This window comes from Papaver somniferum, chromosome 4 (genome assembly GCF_003573695.1).
Source record: "Papaver somniferum cultivar HN1 chromosome 4, ASM357369v1, whole genome shotgun sequence".
NCBI classification, from domain to species: Eukaryota; Viridiplantae; Streptophyta; class Magnoliopsida; order Ranunculales; family Papaveraceae; genus Papaver; species Papaver somniferum.
In genome coordinates, this window is record NC_039361.1 from 139,898,961 (window position 1) to 139,905,792 (window position 6,832).

Here is a 6,832-nt window from a genome sequence, read left to right on the forward strand (position 1 = left end):
TGTGGTGTTCTGAATGATTGAACTTACGTGACTAGCTAAAAAGGCTTTCTTATGGACGCTAAGTTTTCGCTTTCGCGTACACATATCCTTAAGGAACTTGGCATAAGCAGGAATTTGCCTAATTGCATCTAATAAGGGAAGGTTTATGGTAACTTGCTTAAAAACCTCCACTATGTCATTAAAGTTCGATTCCTTCTTTGTTGGTACTAATAGCTGAGGAAATGGGGCTCTAGGCCTAAAATCAGACCTTTCAGGAACCGAATTCACATCATCAGAAACTTTATCAGTCTCTTCAGCTACTGGTCCTGAGAGGTGAACTACAGTATGTTCACTATCGGGCATGGTTACCTTATTGTCTACAACTCTACCACTTCTAAGGGTTCTAACAACATTCAATTGATTCGATGGTTTTGCACCTAATTCATGAACTCCTCTAGGGTTGGGTTGTGTTTGACTAGGAAACTTACCTTTTTCTCTCAAAGAATCACTTATCAGACCAACCTGGGTTTTTAACTCGGAAATAGCCTGACTATTTTCTTGTCCTATCCTGTTACTAGCTTGTAGACTCTGTTCTACGGATAACTGGAATTTTGCAGTTTGCTGAGTTAACAAGGCGAGAGATTCCTCTAAACTTAGGATTTTCTTATCTGACTGATTCTGAAACTGAGCTAGTCCTGAAGGATTCTTAGTATAGCCAAAACCTGGGGGAGCATTAGAATTACTAAACTGACCTTGACTTTGGCCCTTAGACCACGAAAGGTTCGGATGGTTTCTCCAACCAGGATTATAGGTTTCTGAATATGGGTCAATCTTTTGACGGTTATCAAATCTAGTGTTATTATAAAGAGCATTGGCCTGCTCTTCAATATTCTGGCCTTCCCAAAAAGGCTCCACTCTACCACTAGTCTGGCCCACTTCTAAGGCTTCTAACCTTTTTGCTATAGCAGCAATTTTGGCATCTGATTCATAGCCTCCTTCTACCCTATTAACGTTTCCTCTACTTAAAAGAATTGTTTTCTGGGGTGCCCTACTATTTTCCCATTGCTGGGTTTTTTCGGCGATTTCATTAAAAAATTCCATCGCCGCATCAACAGTTTGGTTTTCAAATCCACCAGTGCATAGAGACTCAACCATGGTCGTTGTGGAATAATCTAAACCCTCATAAAGGATCTGAACTAGCCTAACCTTTTCTAAACCATGATGAGGACACTGGGATAATAAATCATTGAACCTTTCCAAATACCTATATAAAGATTCTCCCTCTTGTTGTGAAAATGTGCATATTTGCGTCCTAATAGACGATGTTTTTTGCCTAGGGAAAAACTTATTGAAAAAGGCAGATGTAAGTTGTTCATATGTCTCAATTGACTCGGAGTCCAAACTATACAGCCACGACTTGGCCTTATCTTTCAGGGAAAATGGGAATAACCTAAGTTTCAAAGCATCATCATCTAAGCCTCTAATTCTTAGAGTACTACAAATTTCCTCAAAATCCCTAACATGGTAATAAGGGTTTTCATTTTCTTTCCCTAAAAAGATTGGGAGCATCTGTAAGGTCCCAGGTTTCAGTTCATAGGGTGCCTCCGTTTCAGCTAACTTAATACACGAAGGACGGGTAGTCCTAGTTGGATTCAACAAAGCTTTCAAAGTTGCCATTTCTGGCGCTATCGGAGCAACAGGGATTCTCTCCTCAGTCAAAGAACGTTCAAAAACAGACTCTTCAAAAGTCGTACTTTCTAGATTAAGGTAATCGAGACGCTTCGAACTACTAGGTTTCTCTTTAACAAATCTACCTAGTGCGTCTCTTTTACGTTCAGGCATACAATAGAATTTTCTAAATTGGAAGGGTAAGCAAACACAGATCAAGGCCGACTCAACCAAATCAAACCTATTGATTTCTAGAAAACAAAAAGCATGATGGCTCCACTTAGATTATTTCTAGACCAGCTTCTAATCCTTCGAACGGGAATTCGTTACAATTTAAGCATACCCCTCTGCAATCAATCCGAGTTAACGTAAGTTGAATAGAGGTGAGGGAAGCTCGGTGGAGCTTTGATACCCAAGGCCTCACCGGTATAACAAGGCGGCGCAGTCACACATTCAACTTACAGAAACCGTCAAGAACTTCGAAGTATGCTTAAAAGAGTAACCAATATTTTTTGAATGACTTTCCTGTTAAGCTCATTACCCTATCGGTCTCGTTCTAGTCAAAATTTTAGGCTTAGGTTCGCGTAGGTTACGTGTTCCTAAAGCGGGCAAGAAGAGAACGGTGATGAAATCCGAACCCTTATCTTGTATGGCCAGGCCTTTCCCTTTACTAGAAAAATAAATGTCCGTATTCAGTCCTCAACATATATGCATACGAAGGAGTCCTCAAAAATTGATGTGATTTGTAGATAGTGGTAAAAGTGGTTCGATTCTCAGACTTGTGAAGGATATTAATTAGACTTAAATCCTAATATTAAAATAGAAAACTCACTAAAAATTATAGCAAACTCAATCAAAGATGATATCAATACTAAAAGAAACACTGAGGCTAAGATTCCACTATTTTCCAAGTTCAAAGTGATTAAACCAATACTTATATTTATGCAATTTTCTTGTTTAATTTGATTCTAAAATATTGCAACAAGTAGATTTTCAAAAGTAATAATTGTAAATACCAAGTATGAAGCATCAAAAGTCTTAAAACTAAGCATACTCCATCAAAATAGATCACAATCACTCAAATAAAAATCATATTCAATAATATTTCAAGGAAAATAATCATATAATTATTGCAAATAAAAAGATAAAATAGAATATACCACTTTTTGTTGGAAAAATAGCTTCCTCTATCGCCTCAGCAATGGGGTTTAGCTCCTCATATTAATCATGATCTCAAAATATGTGTTTGTTGCTCAAAAGATGATTAAAAGAGTGAAAAGTAATAACACAGACTGTTTGCAACAGTGTATTGGTGTTGCAAAACAGCTGTTACAATGGAACTGTTACAGAAAAACTGTTGCTTTGTCGCTGATTTTAAGACCCTAGAATAAGACTGCCCTGAACAGCTTAATGTTCTTCAGCTGTTAAACAGCGACACTTTTCTGCGACTGTCTACCGAGGGTCAATGTTCTTCGCGTTCTTCTTCTTCAACAGCAGCAACAGCAGAAACAAAGTTTGGTAAAGCTCTGATTTCTTCTTCTCTGGCTCTCCTTAGGTTCCCAAACTCTCGACACCTCTTCTATATGACCCAAGACATCTATTTATATCAAAAATACCGATTAAATCTCTCCCAAATCTTCCAAAATATCTTTCCTTCTCTTCACGGCCAAGTTGCGACAATTTCTTGTTTTAGGATTTCTACGCGTTTCTGAGCTTTCCTTTTTATTCTAAACTCTTCCTTAGATAGATACAAATCTTTGGGAAGGTTTACAACGTTTTAATCACTCTAAAATTCCCTAAAACAGGTCACACACGTGACTTTCCATATTTTTTGTTGTGAGAAAAATCCGTCGTTTGAGCCCATCTAATCGATTTAAACACCCATATCAGATTCCTAGACCCATAAGGAGTCTATCCTATGAAAATCAGAGGTTTAATCGACCTCAAACTCCTCAAATCACGATTGCCAAAACTGCTCTTTAACTGCTTTTTTCCCGCCAAAACCTTTTTTAATGTTGAAGATGGTTGCCCCTTATCCAGAGTAGGGGTGCGATTAGAAGCCTGGAAATGGGATGCCCCTTAGTAATTAGGTTACCCCTTATCCAAAGTGGAGTCCGAATAGCAAATGTCCTCCGGGTGCTTTCCGACAACTTTTCGAGCCAATTTTTTCCAAAATGTTTATTTAAAAAACCTACAAATAAATAAAACACCATAAGTACAAAATGAGCCCTAACAATATATAGAATCGAGAAATCGACACAAAAATGTGTCTATCAAATACCCCCAAACCTATTATTTGCTAGTCCTCGAGCAAAAATAAAAAGAAATAAAATCCTAACTCACTGTCGCAGGCATCGTCGATTGCATTTAGCGTATGCAATAAGCCTTTAAACCCCTAGGTGTCCCTAGTGGCGGAGTGTTGTCTCCGGAGGGCTTACCAGAGGTATACCCACAAAACCTTTTACTCCAGACCCTAGCTATCTACACAGAACCTTGGAAGGCACTAAAGAATCTCCTTGGTTGGCATACTTATTGACTACAGGAGGAAGTACCCTGATGCGAAATTCCAATTGTTGTACACGAGTTTGCACTCAAGCATACTAAAATTCATATGAAGTGACAGAGCTCTACTCAGATAGTATGGACATCAATATCCGGAGTCAAAACTAATCACATGGATAGATCAAGAAGATGGATATAGAAAAACATAGATGGTTTTGATGTTTACTAGGTGAACGGTGTTTCTCATATCTGTCTGAAGGCCTCCGCCAAAATGAACCTATCCTAATGGACTGAGATACTAGTCTGACTAATATCAACACACTGGCATATACAAGGGAACCAGTGATTGATAATCCTAACTCTAGGTCAACACACTGGCATATACAAGGGTTCCAGTGGTCGACTTTATTGAATTTATTCCAGTTGGTCTGATGGTCTGGTCTTTTTTTTTTTTTTTTTTTTTTTTCTTTTTTTTTTGTATCTCAATCACTCTAATTCACCCTAGCATTGGTAACAACTTGAATCGTGAGCCCCACCTAATCACTTAGAGAAACATAGTTTAAAAACAAAACAAAATAAAAACAGAAGTGAAAAGGACTCAACGAGATATGGTGAAACTATCATGTTATTTCTAACACCTGAGCTCTGTGCTTTTATGAATAGACTCTTTAGATGTTGCCATCTAGTCAGATTGGTTCCTCAACTCCTACAACCAAAATGCTTCCATCCACTTAGATTGGTTAGTGCCATCCTTAATAAGCATAAATTTCTAGGCTCTGGAGTTTAATTGTGCAACTAAAAAGTTTCTCCTATACCCCCAAACTTAAATCTAACATTGTCCTCAATGTTCTAAAGATCAAATTAAAAGCATGAACAAGGAGAAACTGTTACCATTTGAAGCAAAAGAGATAAGGAAAGATATTACCGTGTTGCATGAGAATGGGTTACCTCCCAATAAGTGCTTAGTGTAATGTCTTCAGCCAGACTAAGAAAGGATGAGGCACCTTATAAAATCATAAGTAATAGCGGAAATATCTGTGTCATCAAAACCAAATAGAGCTATCACAAGTAAAAGGAATCTGCAACATGCCAAGAAATGAACAAATAAAGCACACCCTTGTCTAGTTTCCTGTTTAAGACAGCTACATCTAGTTGTGGTTCAGGTTCAAGATCTATAACGGGTCCAATAAAATATTTCAGGGTGCATTTCCTCATAGGTTAGATCCAATGTTCAGGTTTAAGTCTGTAAAAACGCAAAAAAAAACTTAGAAGCACATAATAATAACCTGAATAATTGAGGATCCTCTAAGTCAATCAGATTTGACTTATACAGCTGACCACAATGAGAGTGGTGATCTTCCTTAAACAAGTATGTCGACTCTATTCTCCTAAGTAATTAGGTTTAGTCTGAAAACTTAATATTCGACACATTTGAAAATCAAAAATTTCCACATTTGGAAGTAAAATATTTGGTGGGAAAACAAAGTCAATCTGGGTATCGTAGCCTGGGTAAACCACATCAATCAGAGGATGGGTTTCTAATAACTGAAATTTCTTGTGGACATCACTAGGTTCAGGAAAACGTGTATGAAGATAATATTGTAAAATGGTTGAGGCACATATGTCAAGTCCCAAGTGAGGGATCTCTGTAAGAGATAAAGGTAAGGCACAAGGAGAATGATAATCACCCCCAAACTTAGAGTTTTGGGTGTCTCTAGATAGACTAGCTACAATTTCCCTAATTTCTAGATCATCAGAATCCTGAAACGATCAATTTCTTCGTGTAGATTATACTCAGGTGATGCATCCTCACTATTAAAAAGCTCTACGAGTTCATCTTCTTCGTCTAAGACTAATGTTTCTAAGTCCTGGGACTCTAAAACAGTATTCTCAGAATAAACTCGTTCCTCAAACCATTATCGACTTCGTAAACAGGAAATACTACATCGTCTAAAGCGGGGGTATTTCTAGTCAAATCCTCGTCCTTTTGAATAGGTGAATAATTATTAAAATTATTGGATTTGAACTAGAAATAATATTATTATTAAGCTCAGTTGGAGTAGCAAATTCCTGATCACTATGCCTATTTATTTCAAATTCTTCATCAACACTATCCTCATCATAATCATTATAATAACATGAAAATGGTTGAACCTCATCTAAACAAGTAGTGTAACCAATTTTATCCTCGTCATCCTGTTTATGCAAATAACTATCCTCATTTTCAAGGGTATTATTGGAGACACTGTATTGAAAATTAAGATTATTTCGAGCAATTCTTTCGTTCGTCTCAGCTATCATCTTGAGGGATTCCTCTATAGAAAGTTTTCTTTCGTCATAAACTAAGTTTTCATCTCAGCTATCCTACGTGTCGACTCTTCTAAACTTCCTGAGAGACTCTTCTAAAAGAAATATAAGAATTTTGCTCATATGACCGGTGCGTATGTGGATAGTAATTGGGATCACCATGGTATGGACCATAATCTTCAAAAGGCTGATGTTCCCAACTACTATTCACACTATGGTCAAAGTAATAACGTCCATTTTGAAACTCAGTCGGGTATTTGTTGTATTGGCTATTGTAATACCAATTCGACATTCTACTGCAGGGGTGTGAGTTGTCACACAAAAAAAACCCACTGACAGGGGATTCGTGGGTGGATAGAGTCTTACCTCCCACCAG

The 6,832-nt window shown here is 37.5% G+C and overlaps 1 pseudogene; it reads left to right on the top strand.

The window, feature by feature from the left end:
* The first annotated feature begins 1,192 nt into the window (after positions 1-1,192).
* On the top strand, positions 1,193-1,292 carry LOC113276788 (annotated as a pseudogene).
* Positions 1,293-6,832: the final 5,540 nt, after the last annotated feature.